This window comes from Falco naumanni, chromosome W (assembly GCF_017639655.2).
Source record: "Falco naumanni isolate bFalNau1 chromosome W, bFalNau1.pat, whole genome shotgun sequence".
NCBI lineage: Eukaryota > Metazoa > Chordata > Aves > Falconiformes > Falconidae > Falco > Falco naumanni.
In genome coordinates this window covers 218,527-246,206 of record NC_054079.1, presented here as the reverse complement: position 1 = coordinate 246,206, position 27,680 = coordinate 218,527, and the positions used below count along the sequence as shown (strand labels likewise).

The window sequence follows — 27,680 nt, the reverse complement described above, 5'->3', positions numbered from 1 at the left end:
CCAGCTCATTTGGCAGACCCTTTAGTCTTGGCTAAATGTGTATCCCAATGTTTGAAGTTCCCACAACCGATCACTCTCAGTATGGACTTTAACAGTCCATCATACTGACGTGCGGAAAGCAGACTCCACAATCTGTAAGATTGTAAAGTAGGTATGTTTATTCAGCGCTGGGCAGCACGGGGGAGTAGTCCCACCAAAACCGTGCGCGCCTGACACGAAAACTTGCTCTGTTTTTATAAGACAACTCATTACATATTCATAATATGATGTAATATGCCTATACATATGCATTACCTATCCCCGCTTTGTATTAAAATTAGTTCTGCAAGTCATTTCCATATCTCTCTCCCGACTGAGTTTGCGCAGTGTCCCCTGGTGGTGGTCATCAGGGGTCCTGAGGATGAAGGCAGGTGAGTCTTCCTCGTGACCCCCACATCTGGCGCAGGCTCAGTAACGTCCTGCTCTTTGTCCAAACCGCAGAACCAGCTTTGGCTTGTTCTTGCAAGGTTGTAATCTTTCTTTGGACTTATATGGTCATAAAGCTGGACTTATATGGTCATGAAGCCCTTTACTCCCATACACCTTATCACAGTACCCAAGCAAACCGTGTAGGATTTGGCAAACAGCTTAAATTTTACAACTTTTACCCTAAACAGCTAAACAGACTATTACAATTGTTAAACTCTACCCTATCTCTTACCCCCCCTCTCTCTCAGTCCCCCCTTTTCAAAGAAATTAGTAAATTCTTTTACTCAGACTCAAAGTATTGATTAGATTCTAATTTTTGTCGCAGTTGATTTCTCTTCCATTCGCTATAGGAATTTCCAGTTCCCTTAAAACACCAAAATCCACAACGGACAGCTATACTAATAATTAAAAATAGAAAGACAATTACAATGATCATTACAAATAATTGTTTTAACCATGTTAGATTGGGCAACCAGGATGTCAATTTCTCCCATAATTCAAAAAAACCTCCAAGAAGTGTTGTCTTGTGTCACTTTATGTAGAATATTTACTTGTTTCCTTATTTCTTGGAGGTCCTCGGTGATTCGCCCGCTCTGATCTGCATACATGCAACAATCTACATTGATCACAGTGCATACCCCTCTTTGAAAGGCTAATAGCAAATCTAAAGCCATACGATTCTGTGATACTATTTTCGATGTCAGTAACTTCCTCCTGGAGTGCCAGGAGAGCATCAACTGTCCTATTTTTTATTGTTTCTATTATAGCTGAGATGTTTATTATTGCCTTTTCCAACTCACTAACCCCTAAAACCGGAATGAACCATCGCGCAAAACTGTGGAAACTCGTTGGTCTGTTTATGAGGGGGTTATTTACGATGTTCCGTTTTTTCCTTATGGGGGGTCGCGTTAACCCGTCAATGATAGTAATATTGGGGACCAGACCTCCCAGAGTGCATGCTCCTCGCCATTCTATGGGCAAGACTTTATGAGCCGTTGTGCCACACAACCAATACCACCCTGTCCCTTGTGGGGTCGGGAGACCGGTATAGTTCAATTTCAAAAATCCCAAATCTCTACCTATCATATTTAATGTACGACTTCTGTTACAATTTAGGTGTTCTCCCACGAACAGTCCTTTTCCCGAACTTACCAGGCAGTTATCCCCTAATATGCTGGTCTCTTCGACAGTGATTTTTAATTCTCGTCCCCACTTAACCTGAGGGTCTGTGCTCCAGATTGTATTTCCCCAAAAGGAGCCATCTTGGCGGTTCATTAGGGAAACTGGCAGTGGGATGCCTATTAACGGTATCTCATAACCAGCATACCTTGGTATTTGGGTACAGATCCAACAATCTGTCTTATTTAAAATTTTGGTGATGTTTTGAATCGCCTGTACATACCAGTTCTCTCGCCAGGCCACTGTGTCTATCACCTGTAAAATTATCAGAATCATGTTAAATTTAACCCACATCCTATCTTTTTAGCTTGAGCTTTAATGGCCCTTGAATTTCTGATGTCCAAAGCTTTTGTGGCGACTTCTTCACACGGGTATGATGAATCCAGGCATTCTGTTCTTTAATTTTGATTGCTGTGAAGGAGGTGAGGAGTACTTGGTACGGTCCTTCCCACTGTGTTTTCAAGGTTTTTTCTGCAAGAGACTTTACATATACATAATCTCCAGGTTGAATATCACGTACAGGCCCATCCAGACCCCTTCCTCGGGTCCCAATTACATGTTTTCCAATTTTATTGAGCTGTTTGCTCAATGCCACCATATAAGAGGTCATAATTTCGTCCCAATTTGCATTGATGTCCCCTTTTGTATTCCATAGGGGCGTCCATACAGAATTTCAAAAGGGCTCAGTCCTTCTCTCGCCCTTGGTCTTGTTCGTATACGCAAAAGGGCTAAAGGGAGAGACTGAGGCCATGGCAAGTTTGCTTCTTGTCCCAATTTTACAATTTGCTGTTTGATTAAATGGTTCATTTTCTCCACTTGGCCACTCGACTGAGGGCGATATGGGGTGTGGAGTTGCCAATCTATACCTAAATGGTGGCTGGTTTGTTGCACTAATTTTGAAACAAAGTGTGGTCCTCTGTCAGAGGATATGGTTGCTGGAACCCCAAAGCGATGTATTATTTCTTGTATTAATATTTTAGTTACCTCCCGAGCCTTGGCAGTTCTGGTTGGGAACGCTTCTGGCCAACCTGAAAAGGTATCGGTTAATACCAGCAAATATCGGTACCCCCCTTTTCTTGGAAGTTCTGTGAAATCAACCTGCCATTGTTGTCCAGGCCCATTACCCTTTCCAATCTGGCCCATTTCTAATTTGGGAGTATTCTTTGGATTAGTCTGGAGGCAAAGGTCACACTGTTGAGTCACCTGTCTCACTGTGGTATATAAGTTTCTAGCTACAATATCTTTTATCAGATGTTTATACAGAGACTCCATTCCTCAATGTCTCTTCCTATGTTCTTCCTGTATTAAGTGCCACAGTAAATATGAAGGGACAATTAACTTTCCCTGTGGGGTATAAGCCCATCCCTCTTTATTATATGATCCTTCTAAGTCTGAAATAAGTTTCTGATCTTCCCTAGTGTATTTTGGTTTATCTTGTAGGGAAATATGCCTATCGGGGATTAAAGCCCCTGCTACTTTTATTTTTGTTTTGGCCACTTGTTTTGCCTCTCTATCCGCCAGTTCATTCCCTTTTTCCAAATCTGAGCTCACTCTCTGGTGTGCCTTAATATGCATGAACAGCTTCTAGTAACTTCAGAATTTCTTCTGCATGTTTGATATTTTTCCCTTGGGAGTTCAATAAACCTCTTTCTTTCCAAATTGCTCCATGTGCGTGTACAACTCCAAAAGCATATTTTGAGTCTGTGTAAATGTTTACAGTTTTGCCCTGAGCCAACTCCAGAGCTCGAGTTAGGGCAATTATTTCTGCCTTTTGTGCGGAGGTGTTCATGGGCAAAGGTCCTGACTCTATTACCTCTTGACTGGTGGTGATGGCGTATCCAGCGTGTCGATTGCCATTCAGGACATAGCTGCTCCCGTCTGTGAACCAGTTTTCTCCGTTTTCTATGGGGCTATCCTTTAAGTCTGGGCGACTTGCGTATGTAGCTTCAATAGTTTCTAGGCAGTCATGATGCACTGGCTTTCCTGTGTTTCCGCTGAGAAAAGAAGCTGGGTTGACAATGTTAGTAACCACAATTTCCACATCATCCTGTTCCACTATTACAGCTTGATATCGCAGGAATCTTTGTGGAGATAGCCAGTGTCCACCCTTTGCCTCCAATACTGCCGACACTGCATGGGACACAAAACCAGTCATTTTCTGGCCCAGGGTGAATTTTCGGGCTTCCTGTATATTTAGTATCACAGCCGCAACTGCCCTTAGGCATCCAGGCCAGCCCTTTGCAGTTGCGTCTAACTGTTTAGAGAGGTAGCCAACTGCCCGACGATATGGACCTAGCTCCTGTGCCAATATTCCTAGGGCAATGCCCTGTTTCTCGTGAGAGAAAAGGAGAAACGGCTTACCCACATCCGGGAGTCCTAAGGCCGGGGCTGACATCAGAGCCTTCTTTAGTTGTTCAAAAGCTTGTTCGGCCTCTTTATTCCATTCGAGGTGTTTCTGCTCAGTCGCTGTCAGCACATATAATGGTTTAACAAGCAGTCCATAATTGTAGATCCACAATCGACACCACCCTGTCATTCCCAGAAAGGTTCGCAATTCCTTTACCGTCTGGGGTTTTTTAGTTTGGCATATCACCTCTTTGCGGGCCTGCCCCAAAGTTCTCTGTCCCGCACTGATTTCATAGCCCAAATAATTCACTTTACGCTGCATTACCTGGGCCTTCTTCCTAGACACCCTGTATCCTTGAAGCCCTAAGAAATTAAACAGATTCACTGTCCATGCCATACAATCTTCCTCTGTGTTGGTAGCGATCAGGATATCATCCACATACTGTAACAATTTTCCTTTCTCGGACGGGGCTTCCCAGGATTCCAGGTCTCTCGCAAGCTGATTGCCGAAGATGGTAGGACTATTCTTAAATCCTTGCGGCAACACCGTCCAAGTGAGCTGGGTCTTTCGACCACTTTTAGGATTTTCCCACTCGAATGCAAACAACTTTTGACTGGCTTCGTGGAGAAGGAAGCAAAAGAAAGCATCCTTTAAATCTAGAACAGTAAACCAGATTAATTCAGGTGCCAATACAGTCAGTAGGGTATACGGGTTTGCCACGACTGGGTAGAGATCCTCAGTAATCCTGTTCACTGCACGCAAGTCTTGAACCACCCTATATGACCCATCGGACTTCTGAATAGGTAATATAGGAGTATTGAATTCAGACTCACATTCCTTTAATAGTCCTAGCTGCAAAAATTTTTCTATCACTGGCCGGATTTTTTCCCTGTCCTCTTTCTTTAGAGGATATTGTTTAATCCTTACCGGTCGTTGACCTTCCTTTATCTTAACTTCAACAGGTGGAGCATTTTTCGCTCTTCCAGGCACATCAGTAGCCCAGACTCCTGGATACACTTGGTTCAGAATTTCCTCATCGATTTTCCCTTCTGAGGGGAGACTAGTTAGGACTAGACTTAATGCCTGTGTATATTGTTGATCCTTTACCTCCAAAGTAATTTCCCCTTTTTCAAATGTGATCTTTGCTCCTAATTGTTCCAACAAATCTCTCCCAAAAGTGCCTTTGGAGAGTTGGGCATATATAAGAACTTGTGGATACCCCATTGCTTTCCCAATTTATACTTTAAAGGTTTGCAAAAATACGCCTTTTCATTTTGGCTAGTTGCTCCCTGTACTACAACGTAATCATCTCCTAAAGGTATTAAGGCTTGATTTAAAACCGAATATGTCGCTCCTGTATCTATCAAAAACTCCACTTGCTGCTGCTTTTCCCCTAGCTTAATTGTAACCAGTGGATCCGCTAGGGTAGATTCCCCAGGTTCCCGTCAGTCTTCTATTACATTGGCTATCTTCACATTCGCCGAGGTTTTCCGACCCCCTTCCCTGTTTCTAGGACATTCCCTTTTCCAATGACCAAAGCCCCTGCACATAGCGCACTGATCCCTTTCTAATCGAGACGAATCTCGCCTACCACCTCTCCATTCCCCTTTTTTTGAATAGCAGCTATCAATTTCCTTTGTCCCCGCCGATATTCTTCTTCTCTATTACTAAACACCCTCCACGCTTCATCCAACAATATCTCTAAGTTTCTACCTTCTGTAGAACGCAGCTTTTGAAGTTTTCGCCTTATGTCCCCTGCAGATTGACCCAGGAATAAAGAAACTAATTGCTGGATCCCTACCTCAGACCCAGGGTCCAGCGGCGTGTTACGGCGCATCACATCCCTCAGCCGATCCAGGAACTCAGACGGGGACTCAGAAGGAGTTTGCTTAACTGCATATAAAGCTGACCAGTTTATAGTTTTGGGAATTGCTCTCTCCATTCCCTTCGAAACCCATTCCTGATATTCCTGTAATCTTTGCATATGTGCCGATCTATTAGCATCCCACTTTGGGTCTTGGAGGTGGAAATGTTCCTTAACATCCCCTCCTATAATTTTATAATGATCTTCGGCCAAATTTCCTGCTGTTTTCAGAACTAGCTGTTTCTCAGTTTCAGTCAAATATTCCAATAATAATTGTATATCATTCCAATCGGGATTGTGTTGTTTTACAATAAATTGGAAATGCCTGGCTACACTTATCGGGTCACTTCTATAATCCTTTGCAATCTTTCTCCACTCTCCAAAATCAGCAGTGGAGAAAGGCACTTTAATTAGCATTGTTCCACCATCTGGCCTCACCGCCTCTCGGAGGGGTGCTTGTAAAGTAGTCAGGGCAGACTTCTGCCGAGTGTGGGAAGATACAGGGCTATCAGGAGGATTAAAAGCTCCTTCTGAATCCACATCCTTGTCCCGTGCCCGGGGGGGGGAGGTTTAAACAAGTCATCTAAGTCCTGTTCTGGGGCTTGGTGAACCTTGTCTGCCTTTGTACACCTCTGCCCAATGCTGCAGGAAGAACAGCATCTTTTCAATTTACTTCTACCCTCCTTATTTTCCCGCTCCAATGCGAGTACCATAGGGTCCTGTGGGGGTATTATCCCACAGTCCCTTTGCCACTCCGGATGGTTTCGCAGAGTGAAAAACATATCTGCATATGATACTTCATCCCATTTCCCTTCTCTTCTCAAGAACAGCATAAGCTGTAACAAAGTATTATAATCCAATGTTCCATTAAATGGCCACTTAACTTCGCCCTCTAACTTATACAATGGCCACCACTGATTACAATATTTAATGAGGGTCTTTTTACTTTCTGTGCTTCCCTTCCCTACAATATCCTTCCAATGGGCGAGTATACAACCCAGAGGACTCTTTTTCAGTATCCCTCCTTGGGTGTTACCCATTTTCAATATACTCTTAAGGAATTTAAACTGACTTTTAAATTCTCTTTTCACGCCTGTCAGCCACACTCTCACTTATTCTCACTCAATTCCACTCTCACGGACGTCCATGCACTCAGAGAAAATCACACACACATCACTTCACACAAACACTATGGTTCGACAAATTCAAATCAGTAGTCTATTCCAAATGCCTTATTGCCATAACCAAAATCAATACCAAAAGAAATCTAATATAGCATCGCTCCAGTTAACAACCTTCTAGCAGCTGCAAATATCTTGTAAATTACAAGAGGCCCGCTTACCCTTCTCCTGCTTCTCATATACCGGTCATTAGCAGGTCCATCCTGGCTCCCAACAACGGGATACAGCAGTTACCTCAAACTCAGTCGATCTATCCCCGAGATCGCTACCGGCCGCTCTATCAGCCAGCGAGTTTCCCAATTGCAGTCCCAAACTGCAGTCCCAAACCCTATAGGTACCCAACCCACGGGCACTATGCTGCACGCCAGACGTCTCTGCGCGATTTATCAGCAGCCCCGAATGTGCGTACACTTAAGTCCCTTCGTTAAACATACCGTTAAATCCGCAGCTTCAAGAGGCTGTTGTCCACTCCTGCGGTGATCGGCTGGCAGCGGAGACTCCTCCGAGTAAAATGCTCGGGGCGCGCCTAGGAGCGTCCGTTCTGCAGTCGGTCCCGCAGCCGAGTGGAGATCCTCCTGGCTGGCTCGCCAAAACTGACGTGTGGAAAGCAGACTCCACAATCTGTAAGATTGTAAAGTAGGTATGTTTATTCAGCGCTGGGCATCACGGGGGAGTAGTCCCACCAAAACCGTGCGCGCCTGACATGAAAACTTGCTCTGTTTTTATAAGACAACTCATTACATATTCATAATATGATGTAATACGCCTATACATATGCATTACCTACCCCCACTTTGTATTAAAATTAGTTCTGCAAGTCATTTCCATATCTCTCTCCCGACTGAGTTTGCGCAGTGTCCCCTGGTGGTGGTCGTCAGGGGTCCTGAGGATGAAGGCAGGTGAGTCTTCCTCGTGACCCCCACATCTGGCGCAGGCTCAGTAACGTCCTGCTCTTTGTCCAAACCGCAGAACCAGCTTTGGCTTGTTCTTGCAAGGTTGTAATCTTTCTTTGGACTTATATGGTCATAAAGCTGGACTTATATGGTCATGAAGCCCTTTACTCCCATACACCTTATCACAGTACCCAAGCAGACCGTGTAAGATTTGGCAAACAGCTTAAATTTTACAACTTTTACACTAAACAGCTAAACAGACTATTACAATTGTTAAACTCTACCCTATCTCTTACCCCCCTCTCTCTCAATACCATTTGATTTTCCCAGAGGCTAGTGCATAAATTGTATATGTGATATACCTTTGGGGTACAGGATATATTTCCAGCTGTCTGGTGGTTGCCTTGGCAGATCCATGGGAGTGTGATGTAATCGTTCTACCAGGCCTCACCATATTTATATTTAGCAATCTTCCTCCATACCAGAGAGGCTTTAACTGCTTAGTTTGCTTAATTGCAGCACATTGTCATAGCACTATCAAAACTAGCCAGCTGCAACAAGGCTTTTACCATCACATACCAGATTGGTGGCTGTGCAGGGGCAAGGTGTGTGAACTACTTATTGAAGTCAGTAGTGCCGGATTGGACCTGGCAACCTCCCACACAGTAACTTTACTCGATCCCTCGGTTCACTTATTATCAACAGATTTCTCGGGACCCTTACCCCCTAAAACACAGTTTAATTTATGCCCTTATCCATTTTCATCCTAGTGGTTTTCTCAGGGCAGTCTTCAGAAAATAAATTCTGCAGCATCAAGTGGAAAGGAAGAACTACCTCTGAATTAAAGTTCACTTTTTACTTGTTCTGCAAAGCATAGGTTAATGGACACAATTGTTTCTTGTTCAATCATTTCTTGCTCACTTCCCCTCACCCAGAGGGATGGGGAGGAGAATCAGAAAGGAATGCAAAACTGAAGGGTTGAGATAAGAACAATTTAGTAGGTAAATCAAAAGCCACACACTCAAGCAAAGCAAAGCAAGGAATTCATTCAGCACTTCCCACGGGCAGGCAGGTGTTCAGCCATCCCCAGGAAAGCAGGGCTCCATCACACGAAATGGTTACTTGGGAAGACAAATGCCATAATGCCAAATATCCCCCCACACTTTCCTTCCTTCTTCTTCCCCCCGTTTATACACTCAGCATGATGTCATATGGTATGGAGTACCTCTTTGTCTAGTTTGGGTCACCTGTCCTGGCTGTGTCCCCTCCCAATTTCTTGTGCCCCTCCAGCCCTCTGGCTGGCAGGGCCCAAGAAACTGAAAAGTCCTTGATTTAGTGTAAACATCACCCAGCAACAACTAAGAATATCAGTGTGTTATCAACATTGTTCTCACACCAAATCCAAAACACAGCACTGCAGCAGCTACTAAGAAAAAAATTAACTCTATCCCAGCTGAAACCAGGACAATAATTTAGAGAGCCACTTTAGTGATGACACAAATAAGCTGTTATTTCTTCTTTCATCAACAGTTGTGGTTAGAGCAGTGATAAATCTGTCAGTTTCTCAGTTTCTTGAAGGATTGATCTAAAAATTTTTACTTGTATTATACAAGTTCTGAGTTAAAGCAAAAGCCTAGTGTGAAATAAATGCAAAATGAAATAAATTTATTAATATTCCTTAAAATACATACAACCAACTCATTTTAAGACAGTTTCTAGGTAAAAATCAAGAGCAGTGATCAGGGGAACTGATCTAAAAGACTTTCTGTTTTTTTGTCATAGAGCTTCTCTGAATTCTGTGTTTATACTTCAGAAAAGCATATCCCTGCTGCCTGGAGGTTTTGTGAACATTTTACAGAACCAATGTTGTTAACAAGAAAATCACAACTGCACAACTTTATTTAGTGGGATGATTTTAAACATAGTTTATAAGTTATACCAGGAAGTGTCAAGGTCTTTGAATATTCATAGTCTGATCTATCCTTTGTACTGTTTATGGTCCTCAGTACATTTCATGGTAACTGTCTAGTTTTCATGTTAATTACATTTTTTTTTGCAAGATTTTGGTATTTGTCATATTTAGCATCTAAAGCACTCCTATTGAACATGGAGTAAAGTGACATCCAACATGAGTAATAGCAAAAGAATCAGCTCTGAGCATTGAAAGCTGTAATACAATACAGACCTAATTAATGGAACTCTAAAGATATATGGACACAATATTAGATGCCATTGGGGAGGAAAAAAATTATTTATTCAAGAAAAAGTAAGAAGTATGAAAGATTATAAACTTCCAGTGTGTCCCAGTTAAGCAGCTCATGCTGAAAATCTTAGCTGTATAAAGATAAGTAAATAAAATATCCAAAATTAGAAAAGAATTTAAGAATAATTCACCGTAAAATTAACCAAAAACTCTACCCCATGGTATTTACAGACCCCCCCACCCAAACCAGGCAGCCGCAGATGACTGCCTGCCACTTCATCCATGCTGGCCTCCCTGGTTAAAAAGTTTGAGGACCCCTGCTCTACAGTGACCTCTTGCTTAGGAAATTGTTCTTATGCTCTCCTGATCCTGACAAGATGCGAACCATTTGAATACATAGAAATTTGGGTGCAATGTTCTTCTGTCAAAATTGAAAATGCATATATGGGGCCAGAAGATCAGGCCCTAGTCTGTCCCCTCTGAGGGGAGAGCCATTTGTTCTTTTGGCTCTCTCTCTTTTGTATTTTTTGCAAGTTGGAGAGTGCATGCTTGAACCTGTTAGGTAAGTGACTTGCCTGAGCCATGGGAATTGTGACTTAAACCACTCAGACAGGGACCCAGGACCTTCCTGATGGCCCTTCCTCTCTCTGGAAACAGCTCCCACAAAACCACATGCTTATAGTCTCTACATAATCAGTGGAGACAGAAACAGCTAATTTAGTTGGACTGAATCTCAAAAGATGTCTTCAAGAATCCAGCTTTCTCCACTGATTTTATGGGAATGTGGGCAATTATTTTAGAAGGACAGGATCACCCCTCCTGAGTCACTGACTAAGATGCAGGCAATTCCTAAGCCAGGCATTTCTCATTGAATCCCACCCAGCGTTAACGTTAATAGATCTGGGAGCAAACATTTTGTGGTATTTCAGTGTGACACACTGCATCATTATCACTGTCACAAATGGCAAATTTTAATGGTACCTTTCAAAAATGTGTTTTCCATTTTAGTACTGATTTATGATAATTTTCAAAATTAATATTTAATTATTTATTGCTTAATTTTCTTAATGAAGAAAACAGAAGTGGAAATCCCTCAGCTGAGTTCAGCAGTGCCATTTTATGAGCTGACAAGCTTAAAAGCTACAGTACATGTGCTTCAAATGACAGCTTTTCCAACCTCTCTCTTGAAGGTAGGGTTGGTGACTGAGAGATGGGCACACCCCCACTGGTTGTCTAATGGCAAGAGCCCTTCCCTGTGCTGTACTGCATGCAATGTGTCATGTTGTCATACTATCTGCTGCCTTTGATCCACCCCAGAATATTAACTCACTTATGGAGAAAACCCAGATGTGATAATCCAACTTCCAGATTTGGATCTTAAAATATCTTAATTAAGGCAAAATATTCCCGTGTGTCTACCCTGTATGATGCAGCTCTCCCTGATGTAGACAGGTACTCCACATTTTAAATGCCTGCAGATAGTAAAGAATGAAGGCCGAGCCCTTTTTCCTTGGCTACTGATGTGCAGAATCAAACTCTATAACTCATGGAGAGTTGTAAAGCAGGTATGTTTATTGTGGTGCTGGGTGCAAGGGGGATTGCTCCTCCTAACTTGCACACCGAGGGGTTAAGTAAGCAGATATTTATTACACAGAAGCATACATATTAATTAGATTCCCAAGAAAAGGTGGAGTTATTACAATTAGTTCCAGGAACTCATTATCCTAAATCTCCCTCTGGCGCAGGCCCATTGACACGTGGTGGTCGTGGGCCAGGGTCTCTGGGAGGAAGACTCGCAGTCTTCTTCAAGATGTACTTTTCCATCTGACACAAAAATGCTTAGTCCACATCAGCAACCGCAGAGCCAGATTGTACTGGTTCTCTTCACGGGTAGTATATTTTGTAGACAACAAAATTCTTGCTTACAACTTAGCTATGCATTCTGTATCTACACGTGCAGACAGTGTCCTTGTTAGTCAGTCTGTTATCTGCAAGTGTTGAAGTACTAGTTGCAAGGTCTACATATTTACCAAATGATTTTCAGCTTTAACTATTTCACTACTTTCTTTAGCAGATACGTGGGCTGCCATGTCACACTAACAGACTGACTCAGCTATAACTTGACCTTGCATTGATGCTGTAGTTCTCAGTCTAGAAGGACATAGTTAAGGAATAACTAAAACACAAAGTGTATCTGTTTACTGGATTATTTTGCCCAGATTGACAGTACTTAGGAACAATCAAGTATTTTACTTCAACAGAGGAGTACAATTATAGTATTAAAATTAATAGTGAGTAATCCTTCTTTCACAGTCTATATATGCTTTTTCCCTACTGTTGATTGAAATGGAGACCAAAGGAACAGCCAGTCACTGCTTGGCTTCAGTTTTCCTTTAGGTTTGTTATGTGGATTTTTGTAGTCTCTGTCCTGTTGGAATTAGGCACATTGCATGGAGAGACTGAAAGCATCAGGTCCCTGCTCTGTTGCCCACATAGCATTTCAGGCATGGGAGCTGAGGTGGCAGGCAAGAGCATCCTGTGTCATCAGGCAGTACATAGATGGGAATGGGGGGAATTGGTCTTGTCAGATAACTAGACAACATCATATGAGGGAGATCATATGCTCTTAGCATCAATGAGTAGCTGATAACTTTTCTCCTGGAGCAAGAACTGCCCACACCTGTAAGGTTATGAACTTTCCTTTTGCAAAGGTCAAATACACAGTGACCCTGAAAGACAGTGGAGCTGCCTTTCCCTGAGTAAAGATCTACCTCATTAAAAGGCAACAGCTCAAGAGTCTGCAGTTAGCTTGTTCCTTTGTTCCCAGGGCTTGTGCCCTACAAGTTCTAACATGTCTCTATTCATCAGGCTATCAGTACTTGGACTCTTGTCCTTGAGGCCTTGTCCTATATCTCCCCCTTCCTGTTGCACAAAAAGAACTCTTGAAATTGAACGAGTTGTTAATTTTCGTAAGCATTGTAAAAGACAAGGTATAAGTAATAGAACAAACAAAAAAGCAACTAAAGCATATATAATCATCTTCACTAAGCTTCTTAACCTTCCTGAAATGCCCCAACCACTAAACAGTTTATCTAACCAATCCCAAGTATCACTTTGTTGAAGATGAGAAACTCCATCTTTCAATCTTTGGATGCTAGCATGAATTGATTCCGAATGATCTGAAAGGTTCATGCAACACATCCCTTCAAACTCTTCACAACCATGACCTTGTGCCAGAAGCAAAAAATCTATTGCAGCTCTATTTTGTAATGTCGCGTGGCGAACACTATCAACATCTAATAAAAGACCAGACGGGGCACTGCTTGTGGCATTAGTTTGTTTGGCAAGCCAACAGCCAAGCTTATCTAATGTTGCCAGAGCATTTCCTGCAGCAGCTCCAGGCAACAAAAGAGATGCAGTAAAGCGCTGGCCAAAGGACCAAAATTGCATGTTATCATCACAATCGGGGGCAAATGCATGAGTGCCACGCTTTGTCCTTCGAGAGTAGCGATGTTGTAAAATCATAGATGTGTTAGGAGTCAGGACGGAAAGTCACCCTAAACTACACGGACCTCCTTTTATATGAGAAGGAGTGACAGGCCATGCTCGATCCCCACAAATAAAAAATACTCCAGCAGGTAGTGAGAGCGGAGCATTGCTAGATTTAGACAAGTTGTTAAGAGTGTAATTACACCAGATACTTGCATTTCTAAAAACAGGATGAATAGGGAAAACGTCCCATGCCCTAGATTGATTCTTTCCCGTGTAGTTAAATTTTATGCAAAAATCCATTTTTACAGAACCAAGGAGTTCAATTTCCTGTGGTTCCAAAGTGGCCAGTGGGAGATGGGGTGTCCATACATCCCAATTATCTGTCACATTTTTTGATACGTTTTTGGGTGGAAAAAGACTTTGAAGGTCCCTAGGTATAGGCCATTCATCTAATGGTAAGCCCACAAGACATGTGGAAAAAGGCTGATCCGGAGTGGCCATAGCAAGACACAGAGTATCCTGTCCAGTCAAGTTCGCCAACGTGACCCAAACATTTACCTTTGGTAGAAAAGGGGGATAAGAGCTACCTTCAATAGGCCAAGGTCCAGATGTGAACATCATTATCCATATTAATGACAATGCTTGTTTCTCCTTTTCTTTTTCCATCGATGTTTTACAACCAGCCATTCTTCTGGTCGTACTGTCCACAACCGAGGCACTGCAATTGATTGTCCACACTCTAATCCTACAATAATGTTCTTGTTAATAATATAAATTCTGCTTGCTAATATAATATATTGAAACAACAACCATGCAATAGCCCGTACTTCTAGGCTTTCAATCAATGATAAAAAATTTGCAAAAACTAAGTTTGGCAAAATCTCAGAACCTAATCCTATAACTCCCTCTATTTCCAAAAGAGGTTTTCCCATAAAACGTTCAGCCCACTGTATATGATTAAACCTTAATATTTGATTGTTACACCCAGAACACATCCAATGACCCCATCTGTCCCTTAGTCTTACAACTCGCCAGCGATCCTGATCACAGAGTTCACAATGAATCTTTATCCACGGTCGACAGAATGGTCCATGTTCATAGCAACATAACTGTAGAAATCGAGATGCTGTCCAATCTGGTTCATGGCAGTGTCGTTGAAAGTCGATGTAAGGGAAGATAATATCTGCTAGCGGTGCCGTCAGTGCGTTGGGGATCTGGTCTGGTCCAAACGTATTACCTTTGTTAAGTGGTTTGATCCAGGGTGATAGTGTTCGTTCTAAGCGCTGTAAAAAGCAAAATCTAGATTCTATATCCTGAATTTGGGTATCTGACATTAATGCAAAACAAAAATCCTCACACAGTTTTTATTTCATTCTGTAGGGTCGGTGTCGGTATCAGTTGTCTGCGGTAAAGGTTCACGGAAAGGTCTTACATTCTTCGCTGGGATCCATCTGGGTCCTTTTTCTGTGGAGACACAAGCATAACCTTTTCCCCATGTAACAAGAGGATGTGGTCCCATAATTTTACCTGTTTCTGGATCTCGAACCAATACTGGGGCTTTAACCTGTGCCTCGAAGGAGGTATTTGCAGTAAAATGTCGAACTATTGGTGGGTTGTTATCTATTAAAGAACAATTCAAAAAATTAAAAACATACAATGCTTTCTGTAAGCGTTCCTCCGGAATAGCCATTCCCATTCCCCCTTTTTGTTGTTGTAATAGACGTTTTAGAGACTGATGAGACCGTTCAATGAGAGACTGACCGGTGGGGGAATGAGGAATGCCAGTAACATGAGTTATACCCCATAGGGCCCAAAAGATTTTTTATAGTAGTTGAAACATAAGCTGGGCCATTATCTGTCTTTATCTTTGAGGGAATACCCAAAGTAGCAAAAGCACGCATTAAATGTCTACGAACATCTCGTGCCTTTTCTCCTGTGTGACAAGAGGCAAACAAGGCACCTGAAAATGTATCAGTGGAGGAGTGGATATATTTAAGGTTACCAAATTCTGAATAATGTGTAACATCTGTTTGCCTAGCCGTAGGCTTTGTAATCCTCTAGGATTAACTCCTGCAGCAATTGATGGGAAAGAATGTTTTTGACAATCAGGACAGACAGCAATAATATTTGACGCTTGTTGAGAAGTAAGGTCAAACTGTCGTTTAAGAGCTCCAGCATTTTGATGGAAAAAAGAGTGACTTAGTTTAGCTTGTGCAATTCGGTCTGGCAATACTTGAACTGATAAGTCAACAGATCAGCTCGCTGATTACCTTCTGTAAGAAAACCAGGTAATGAGGTGTGAGACCTAATATGCATAACAAAATAAGGCACAGATCGAGAGTCCAAAAGGAAAATAAGTTCCTGTAACAGGGTAAAAAGTTGTGAATGTGAAACATTCCGCAGCACAGAAGCTTCAGCTCGTGTAACAATACCTGCAACATAAGCTGAATCAGTAACAAGGTTGAGTGGTACATATCATTTTCGGAAAACGCGAACAACTGCATTCAGTTCTACTGTCTGAGGTGAACCGGAGACTGTCTCTATGTCTGAGTCCCATCGTCTCCATTGATCATCCCACCATAAAAGAACAGATTTATGTGATTTGCCTGATCCATCTGTAAACACAGTAAGTGCCTGTAAAGGTTGTTCGTTTCTTTTGGGTTTCAACATCAGACGAAAGTCAATATTAAACAGTTTGTGTGAAGGCAGATGAGAAGTTATTTGACCTGTATAGTCGGCAAGCGCCATAACAAAGGTGTCTGATTGCTGATAAAGCCATTGTAAGTATACTATTGTTACTGGTAGACAAATACAGACAAAATCCTTCCCTGATAAGGTTAACAGGCGTGATCTAGCTTTAACAATCAGAGAGGCAAACGTTTCATGTTGTGTCAAAATAGTTTTTGTAGACTGGTTAGGTAAAAAGATCCATTCAATAATTAACAAGGGGTCTGAGTTCTGAAGGTCCCATTGAAATATCAGGGATTGAGGCTGTCGAGCAGGGTTTAAAATAATCAAGTAAAAAGGTAGTTCAGGAGCCCATCGATGGGCTTGTCGAGAAGCAATAGCTGAGGCAACCTTTTGTAAAGGTGTATCCACTTCAGAGTTAAGATTACGTGGAGAACAAAGATTAGTGTCCCCTTTTAGTAGTTCAAACAGAGAACCCAGGTATGTATTAGAAATTCCCAATAGTGGCTGAACCCAATTTATTGTTCCCAGTAATTTTTGTGCATCATGCAGGTTTCTTACATTGGTATTGATCTGCAAGGGTTGAGAAACAATAGTTTGTGCCCTTATTCGCCATCCCAGATATTTCCAAGGGGTAAACTTTTGGACCTTTTCTGGTGTTATACAGAGACCTGCCGAATTCATGGCATTTGTGACAAGGGCTACAGCTTTCTCCATGACCTCATGATGTTGTGCTGCCACCAAAAGGTCATCCATATAATGATACAACAACACACTAGGCATAGTGTTTCGGACAGGACTAAGTATTTTCGCAACATACCATTGACACATTGTAGGACTATTTTTCATACCTTGTGGCAGTACAACCTACTGGTATCTCTGCAACGGGGCTTGCATGTCAACGCTTGGAATTGAGAAAGCAAATTTTGGGGCATCATCTGGATGCAATGGGATACTGAAAAAGCAATCTTTAAGATCAATGACAGTCAGATGCCAATGTTGAGGGATCATAGTAGGGGACGGGAGCCCGGGTTGGAGGGCTCCCATATCTTCCATAGCATCATTAATTTTTCTGAGATCATGGAGCAAGCGCCACTTGCCAGTTTGTTTTTTAATAACAAAAACAGGTGAATTCCAGGGGCTAGTAGAAGGTACAATGTGTCTTTTGGACAGTTGTTCTGAGACTAAATTTTGAAGTGCGTGAAGTTTTTCCAGAGGAAGGGGCCATTGATCCACCCAAATAGGAACATCAGTTTTCCAGGTTATTTTTAGGGTGTCACGCACTTCAATGGCCCCATCTAAAAATGGGTTCGGATAGACATTCCCCATTGTGTCAATACATCGCGTCCCCACAAAACCATAGGGACTGGTAGCACAAAAGGTTTAACAGAAGCCAAATGTCCCTCTGGTCCCCAAATTTGAATTAGTTCCAAACTCTGACGACTGTTACCGGTCCTGCCTATCCCAGCCAGTGTCTGAGAGACATTAGTCAATGGCCATTGTGGAGGCCATTTAGCTTGAGAAATTACTGTGACATCAGCTCCAGTATCAATGATTCCATTTAGTACTATTTGTTGATCATTGTAAATAAGGGTACATAGGTCGCTGTGGAGAAATGGATTGTACCCACAAAATGTGAGGCAACCCTGTGGATCCAAAACCTCCTTTCCTCTGTGGAGGATGATCAGTGATAAGGGAGCTTACCCTTGCCGGAATCAGAATCAATTGCGCTATTTGACTACCCTGAGGTATCATACAAGGCGGAAATGGAGTCCATGCCATGATTTTGATTTCGTTCACACTGTCAGAGTCAACAACACCTGGTAAAACAAAGAGACCAGAAAATGTTGTGGAAGATCTGCCAATTAATAGAGCTTGTGTATCGGGGGGTAATGGTCCTTTGACATTTGTTGATAATAAATGAACCGAGGAATCGAGCAGCGTTACTGTGTGGGAGGTTGCCAGGTCCAGTCCGGCGCTGCCTGAGGTTGCTGGACAGAGACTCGAGGTGTTGGTACTTCTCTCCGAGGTTGTTGAAATGTCAGCTGTGGCACTTGTGTCTGCGCGCGCTGCTGCCCAGCACTCCGCGGTCGGTTTCCCTGTATCGGTTGTCCCTGGAAGTCATACTTAGATCGACATTGATTAGCATAATGACGCCCTTTCCGACATTTCAGACAAACTCCAGGACCAGGAGGTTGTTGTTTATTCCCCGCAACCCGAGCAAGACAATTTCTCTTCAGATGACCAGGTTTACCACAACCATAGCAATTTCCCACACCATGCATCGCTGCAAAAGCAGCAGCCATAGCCTCAAACTTGTGGTCAACTGTACCGGTTCGGTTACATGCTTCCACCATTTCCACCAGAGTGGGGTTTGGGTTAGGGAGAGACTTCAGTAGCCTTTTACAATCAACATTAGCATTTTCAACAGCTAGTTTTGTTAGCAATATATCCCGCGCTTCCGCATTATCTACTTGACCTTCCAAAGCCTGTTTTAGTCTATCAATAAACTGCATATAAGGTTCTCGAGACTCCTGAGTGATGGTAGCAAAAGCTTTTTGTGGTTTTTTTAAGTCAGGGACCTGGAAAAAAGCCTTTTTCGCCTCTTCTCTAAGTGCCTCGAGAGCCGCATGGGGGCAGTTTTGCGCTTGCGCTACAGGATCAGCATGTGCACCGGTGCCTGTAAGATGCTCTATTGTTAGTGCAGCTAATGCAGCATCATTATGATTAACGTACGTGAGTAGGAGTGCTTGCAGTCCTCCTCTCCAATGCGATTCCCATAACGTGTACTGAGTCGGGGTTAGTAACAATCGTGCTAAAGATTTCAAATCATGAGGAGTCATGATATAAGTATCAAACACAGAAGATAACAGACTTATAAAATAGGGAGAAGAAATACCATGTTCCGTAACTGCGCGGTGCAGTTCTTTAACAACCGAAAAAGAAAGAGCCTCCCATCGTGCTCCCCCTGTCCGACCCTGAGTATACAAGACCGGAGCAACTATAGTTTTAGCCATTTCTAAAACCCCCTCCTTTAAGGCTTGTTTCTTTATTTTTGCCCACACATCAGTAGATCAGGAGGGTATAAATCAGGTTCTTTTTCAGGGTCTATCGGTCCTGGGTCAAAGGGATCTTCTTCTGGCGGATACTCCACTGCATTGACACCCAGGGGTCTAGAGCACTGTGACTTAGAGGCTGAAAAGGAAAGAGCTATAGGAGCTTGCGATTCCTCCTCCTCTCCTTCCTCTGCCTTTTCTTCCTGTGCTTTCATAGTCTCAAAAATAACTCTCCATGAAGAGAGCAGACAGTGGGACTCAGTATTGCCTTTTGTCACAGAATCCCACAATTTCACCCCTGTGTCGTCCCAAAGTTCCCGCGTAAAAATTGTAGATGCAGTCACTGCGGGCATATTTACTTGCACCCATTTGAGCATTGCTTTAAGGTCTTGTCCAGAAATACTTTTCTTATGTTTATTAAGGAGACCTTTCATAAGCTCATAAATGTCTCTTTCTGGGGACGAAGCCTGATTCCCCATTACGGATTTCCCACAGCTCACCTCTCCACTCCGGAGGGATTTCAGGCCGGCCAGCTCCCGCTTCCTTTCAGCAGATCATTCAAAGTTCTGTGGGATTCGCTGCAAGTCACTCAGATAGGCGATTCGAGATCCCCTCCACGTCAGATCCTTCACCAGATCACGTCGGGGTCACCAATTTGCGGCGAATGAAGAGACGGGACGCAGCTTGATGCAAGCAAGTTGTCCGTTTATTAATGATTTTCTTACAATTATATACGTTTCTATCTTCTACATATTACACACTGATTGGTTAAATCTTAAGCGTAAAAAACACTGATTGGTTGACATTTAAGGCACACCGTTAAAACAATAGGAACTGATTAGTTTACCTTCTCATAGCAACAATTTCTATTCTAAGATTAGGGGGTTTCTTCCTATGTGACTTTCTTAATTAATAAAGTTCCTTATCGGCACTATCCGTTCTCTTATCTGGCTACTCGTTCCTCTTTGTCCGTCTGGTTGCCATCTCAACTGCAACAGCTCAAGAGTCTGCAGTTAGCTTGCTCCTTTGTTCCAAGGGCTTGTGCCCTACAAGTTCTAACACGTCTCTATTCATCAGGCTAACAGTACTTGGACTCTTGTCCTTGAGGCCTTGTCCTACACTTCATAGCAGTCAGCACCCCATGGCATGTGTAAGACAGAGGTGACAGCCTTGTGTAAGGCAGTCTTCATGGGGTGTGGTAATGTACAGGGGGCCACATCTCAGGAATTGAAAGGGTTTGTTCTTGCCACCATTTGGGCATCTAACTACTTGCCTAAGCACCTCTCTGTCTTGGTTTCAGTAGGGATTAGGCACTTAGGCATCTGTTTGTGTTTTAGCAGCTGAAATATTGAAGGTAGCAAAAGCTTCTTATCCTGCAGTGATGAGCAGGTTGCCTAGCTTCTTGGGTGAGATTCTCTGAAATCAGTAAAGCTTCATGTAGACAAAAGGACCTGCTTGCTAAATGTGTCTACAGATTCAAGGCCTCTGAGGAGGAAAAACTGAAGGACTGGACACAGTACAAACAGGGAATCCTACTCCCAGCTGCCAAATGTGCAAATCTGGAAGCTTTATCCATGACTCAGAATTACCCATAATCCAGATGTTCTTCGCATGTGCTGCATATACTCCTAGGGTGGAGGTTTTAAAATGGAGACAAGAGAACCTGAACAGTTCCTGGGGTTCATTGGAAAGAAAAGGTTATTCAATTTGTATTTATTACTCTTGAATAATACATCTTTAGCTAAAAGTTATCCCTGAAAATGCATTAAATACAAACAAAAGATAAAAAGAAAAAAAAAGGAGAGGGAACAGCTGAAAAAAATTGCAGCTGTGTTGGAATCAGAATGGTTCTGTGATGGACTGATGAAAGATATGTAAATAATTTGTTTCAGATTTTTTTCATACTTTAAGGTCATGTAAAACATCTATTACAACATTTGAGCACACTCTCTGTTGTATCTTCACATTTGCCTTATCAGATTCAATTATTTCCATTGTACAGCTGAGCAATAAAATCAGCCAGCAACTCAGGGCAGATTTACCCTCTTTTTACGCCATGGCACTTACGTCAGAAATTCAGTCCTTATGAGAATGGCCTCAGGAGGGGAAGTCAGGCATTGCCAGAAGGTGCTTGAGATGTACCTGGGTTTTATCATCATCCAGGACAGCCTGTTTCTCTACCCCTCTAAGGGGTGTAGGGCAGCTGGACTCCAGGGAAGACTCTGTTAAGTGCCATGAGTTGGATGAGATAAAAGGGAATGAATCTCAGGGATTTGCCCACAATTTAACAAAACATTTGATGCAGGCCATGAAAATAGTGCACCTTCCTAAGTTCCATACCATTAACCTAGCTGCTTCTGCTAGCTGTTTTCTGAAAGAAATGTCCTTTTATAAAGCTGAACACAATCTATATGTATTATTAGCCTGCCCAGATGTCTTTGAATTGGCACTGATACAGACAGGGGAAGATAATAAGCTGTTCTCCAGCTACCAGACTATATTCTGTTTCCAGTATGTTATTCAGTACAATTCAGCATCTCAGTATGACTGGAAGTCTGTTACTGGCTTTACACACAGTGTGTGTCTTTTTAAAGGCAGATAAACTGTAGGCTGCTCAGATTTTATAAACATTTTTCTTCTTCCCAGCTGAAATAAAAGCTGCCCAAAATTCAGGCTCACAGAGACACCAATTTAAGTCCCAAATAAGTTTTTAAGTTATGTTATTTCAGATTTACATGCATGTAATCAGGAACAGAATTTAGATTATTATGTTTAACCTATCTTGACTCTTTCCAGTTCTTTCCTGGTGGGATGATATTAAAGCTTTCAAGAGTCAGTCTTTGTTACAGTGTTTTGGTATAGTCATGGTAGATTTATAATTTTTGTGTTTCATCCAATTGGAATAATAACCACATGCTGTAGGATTTTTTTTCCCTCATTACACAAACCTTCACTATGTAATCTGCTGAGAAAATATCTGATTTTGTATCAGGTGAGTAAAACTTAATGAGTTAAAATATAAGTCCCAACCTGCTTAGACTGATTCAAAACTCCCGTTCTCCATTCTCTTTTAGAATTCACGTACTCTGGCTTTGCCATTGCTTGTGACTTCCCAAAATTCCTCATGGGTCTTGCAAGGCTGGACTTCTCTTTATTGCTTGTACTGATGGCTTTTGAACAGATTAGGTTTTTGAAAATAAAAATACTTTGCATGAATATAGCTCTTATATTTTTAATGTTCTTAGCTTAGGGTTTAAGTGACTTGTCCAAGGCAACAGAAGGAGTTAGAGACAAAACTGGATTAGACATAAAGTGTTTCTGGCTCATTGACTTGGGCTCACAGTTCTGGACAAGGCTTTTCTTTCCAGAACAGTAACATTGTTTTTAAGTATTAGAAAAGAAAAACTAAAACAAATATGGACTACTCACTCAAGAGCCCCTCTATGTCACTGAAGAGAGACAGTCACTTTCAGGATAGAATTTATGGGATAGATTTCAGAAGTCTGCCCTAAATGAATTATACCATAAAAGTGCCTATTTCTTACTCATTACTGTAAAGAAACCCAAGGTGAATAATTCTATGTGGATGACCTAAGTTAGGTGAGATGAGTCATACTTAATATACAGAAAACCAGGCACACTCATTTCAGAAGAAACAATATAACTTCCGTGCTCCTGCTGGAGATTCCTTTAGTAAGACACGCAAGGGTTAAATTGCTACTTTTGATATTGAAGGAGAGATTAGCCCATGTTTTGTGGGGTGTTTGAAACCTTGGAGGATAATATCAGTTTGTGACCTTCCCAGTGGAAATCTTTCTCTGGAGCAACTTCAGAGCTAATTGCAGGCTGGGCAAGTTGCAATGGCAGGAGGGCACTGTGTTCCCCAATGCCACCTCTCCGTGGCCCTGAAGCCATACAGACATTTGGTACAGGGCATACAACCAGAGCTTAGCCAGGGAGCCACACAGGGAGCAGTGGCTTAATGCTGCTGGGTGCAAGTGCCTCCTAGCTCTGCTGCGTGCACAACTGTCCAGCGCTGCTCTGAATCTCCAAGCATCCTGTCTGCTTGTCTCAGCCTACTGGTGCATATGCGCACTCATCCCAGCCATTTGGCAGGTAAGGCTGCTTTAGTAGCAGTTATTTTCTGTCATTCACAAAAGTTATGCAGCCTACCCAGGCAGATAACTTGGATGCTGCTGTCTATCCCAACAGCTGATTTTCTTCCAAGATCACGTAGTATCTTTTTTAAGTAGTTGCTTACCAAACTGGACTCCCCATCTCCTTTAAATATGGCTTATGTTCTCTTCTCATACATGCATGATTTTATATTTGGCTGTACGCATATGGCTTGCTAGTTCATGCAGCACCAAATAATTTAGAATTTATTTGCATCAATGATTTCTCTTTTTTTCATTTATCGCTGCTCCAATATTTGCATGGGCAATAAATTTTAAGAGTAGAAATGTTATGTTTAACTTCAGGTTAATGATAGAAGATGTCTAATGAGAGAAGAATAAAGAACAGACTGTAGAATGACTTCAGAAGGAGCAGTGATTCTCTGATTACAGTTGTAGTTTAATGCTTATCAGTCAACCAATTTAAACTGTGGGCCATGCTGATTTGTTTTCTCAATCACAAATTTATGTAGCAGCATATCAAATGTCTTCCAGGATTACCACATAGAGCTTCTATGTTTTAAATAACTGCTTATGAAAGGAAAGCAGGCAGACACACAAAATGTTCACATTTTCCTATAATTACTTTGATTTGGAGAGAAAAAATATTAAGTGACTTTTAATAGACAAATTATAATTTTTTTTTCAACCAGTTTAATAACATCCAGTTATTTAAAACAAAAACCAAACAAAAGTCTCTGTGGTGTAGAAAAAATCCAGATAATGAAATTGCTTGTTGGATTTCCATAGTCTGGCCAGTACAGTCATGAAAAAGCAAGGAATATAATTGTAGAGATAAACATAACTTTACTTCATATTCAATAACTTGAGTCCTCTGATTCACTGAGATTATACAATATATTTGAACCCTTGCATCTGTACTATTTTACCTTCCGATTGCATTAAGAACTGCTGAATTCAATTAACATTGAAACTACTTGGCTAGTCAGACATTACACAAATACTTTTAGTAAGAATCTGAAATCTTCAGACAAATTGTAGTTTAGATTTGTTCTTCCTAAAATGCAACAAATAGTGTCCCATGCCTCTGATTTACTCACACTGTAGCTAATGGAAATTAAAGTCCTCATAGCCTTTCAGCTAGTGCTAACTTTCTGGAACTGTCCCCTGTAAGTCTGTCTCCCATCTGGGCTGGAAACTGAGTAGCCGAGTTGAGGACTCACAGACATCTTTATTTTTCTAGAGGTTAAAATCTTTATAAACATTTTTCCCTATTCTCTTGCCTTCCCTATCAATGTTGTAGATGGTCATTTTATAAAAGTCTATGCATCTGGAAAAGTTATATATTCTACATGTAAAAGCATAGCCCTACCATTCCTAATGATATTGGAACTAATCAGTTATTTCACAAAAATCTCTGAGCATGATTAAACAGAGCACACTGCAGAATTTTTCATGCAAATTGGGAGATGGTTCAAATCCCTATCAAAGTAAAGCTACTGCTTCAAAAATTACAGATAGGAAATGTATATTTGATTTCCATACGGAATGGAATGAAGATCTGAGCCGTCCCTGGACCAGTCCTAAGCTGGAGGCAGGATCAATAGCACTGCACTTCCAGGTATGTCTGTCTGATCCACTCATGCTTCCCCTATCTCTCCTCCATCTATAGTGCGAGTGCTGAGCCTGGTATTATTTACAGTATGTTTGCTACACCTGTCATAGATTTAATGGAGATTTAATTCTAATACAAGCCAGCACAGGTAGAATGTAAACAGGAGAGAAACATTACAACTGTTTCTTGTTGACAGCCTCAAGTGAATTTGGATAGCTGTCCTAACTCTAGCCTGATCCATTCAGTGCAGAAGCTCTGTAGAGACACAGCAGTAATATGCTGTTTAAGGAAGAAAGAAAAAGAGAAGCAAACTGGCTTTTTTTTCACTGTGTTCATTACACAAATAAACATCACTGGGCAAATTTTAATCAACTCAAAACTTACTACATGTAAACTGGTAGCACTTCTTTAAGGTTGATGCATGGTTTCTCTGTGCAAAGGCTTAGCAGAATCAAAATCTCTCAGTGCAGGAGATGGATATAAAGATGATTTAGACTTTTGGTCATTTGGGCAGTGACAACTCCCTCTCTCCTCTTATTCCTCATTCCCTAATTGTTCTTCCCTGGAGGTTGTGCGAGTATATACATTGCAGTGCTAATTTTGCATCTTTTGGCAGGACCTTCTATGATGCAGTCTACATTCCAGAAAAAGAAAAACACTGGTATTTATAACTGCAATTTTGATGAGCTATGTGGCAGCTGAATTCATTATGGCTGAAATTTGATCTCAGCCTCCAGACCACAGAAATAACATGCCTACATTTAAGTAGGGAGAGGAACACTGATTCATATAAAATACAGCTTGAATCATATAAGAATAAATGCTTCTTGAAAGCTTACAAAGTTAGGTAATCGCTTTTAGCGTACATTTTGATCTCCCATGTGGCTAGGAAAATGTAGAAATACTGTCCCAACCACAATAATACTTGTCTTCACCATGCTTCTAGCCCACAGAAACACAAGAGACATCCTTGAGAATCCTTATCCCACCAGACTTCCAGCCTTGTTTCCAGAGAGTAGATGGCAGGTAGGTCTGGATAACTTTCAAATTTTGTATGCATATCAAAGCCAGCTGCAAAATCTGTAGATGACCTCACTGATTTAAACAGAGCTGCATCAACATTTACCACCTGAGCATCTGGCTCCTCATCCCAACTCTTATCCCAAACATGTGTCCGCCAAATATTTCACTGTATCTTTCTTACATTAATAAAGATTTTTCTTCTTACCCTGTCTCTCACTATACTTTATAAAGCAACTCTCTTATGTGTGTTTGTACTTTGCAACTATAATTTCCATCTAATATTCATTATTTGTATTTTAAGTATCATACTGTTTTAAGAATACATAAGAGTGATTTATCTGGGTGGGTGGGGTGGGAAGTGCCATACCAGATTGTGTTACTGCTTTTGACACTGATCTATAGCTCTAAGTTATATTGTTCCTATGTTTTCATTAAAAAAAAAAAAAAGTAGATCAGATTTTTCATGTTTTCTTAAAATATATATATTATTACAGCCTAATACAATTATATTTACCAACTGGCCAGACTTTGACATAACAATAAGCAATAAGCAATAAGCAATAAGCAATAAGCAATAAGCAATAAGCAATAAGCAATAAGCAAAGATTTGAATGGAATTCAGGAACAGGTCTCCCATTCTTAAGATCTGTATCCCAGCGCAGTGCTCTCACATTAATGTGAAGCATGTGGCTAAATCCCTTGAATGACTCTGAAAACGTCAACCATAATCTTTTTTTTTCCTGACTCAACTCCCCACTATTAATCAGAAAATATTTTTTAAGAAGTATCCTTTCAGAAAATAAAGAATAATGTGAAATCTAGATTAATGGCATTCCTCTGATAGTGTTCAGATTCTGTTCTTCCCAAATTTCATTATCCATCCTTAAGAATTTAGTCCGTACCCAACTCCATACAATGGTTTCATTGCTAACAGTACATAAGTTAACTTGGTTTAAGATAGTTGGGCTGACAAGCTTTAATATCCCACTTTGACTGCAATGTAGTCACACCCACAATGTGGGAGAGGAAACAGAAGTAAAGCAATATATCCGAGATTACAGAGGAAGCCTGTAGCTGAGCCAGCAAGGAACTCTAGGCTTGTGGCTTCAGGACCACCACCTTTTTTTCCCTTCCAGGAATCTGTAGGATGTATTCTACCTCCCAAATTTCAGGCATAATGGGATTTATAATTTTGGAATTTATTATATATTGTGTTTTGATTCATCTCATATTCTGTCCTTTATTTTTTAATCACACTAAGTGTTTTTGGATATTATCTGCCTGGCTTCTCTTATTATGAACTGGGGATGTTGGATGCCTGCAGATTTTTTTTCCAAACTTTTTTTATTATATGCATAGTCAAGACTGAAATATTTTCTTGCTGACTTTTGTACTTACCAGGCCTGAGGCATCACTGCACTACTGTAGTTTTAGGTAGTAATAATCCTTTCCTCCATTTTCCACCATGATTAGTGAATTAGGGCCAGTGTTTATGTGCAATTAAAAAAAAGTGATAAAAATAAAAGAGTCTGTGG

General features: G+C 41.4%; 1 long non-coding RNA gene across 1 annotated transcript; it reads right to left on the bottom strand.

The window, feature by feature from the left end:
* Nucleotides 1-6,542: 6,542 nt before the first annotated feature.
* On the bottom strand, nt 6,543-7,683 carry LOC121080393. The gene is made up of 2 exons (XR_005825361.1): nt 7,474-7,683; nt 6,543-6,694 (listed from the first exon to the last, which is right to left on the bottom strand). It is a non-coding gene; the product is annotated as an uncharacterized LOC121080393 (long non-coding RNA).
* Between the last annotated feature and the right edge of the window lie 19,997 nt (nt 7,684-27,680).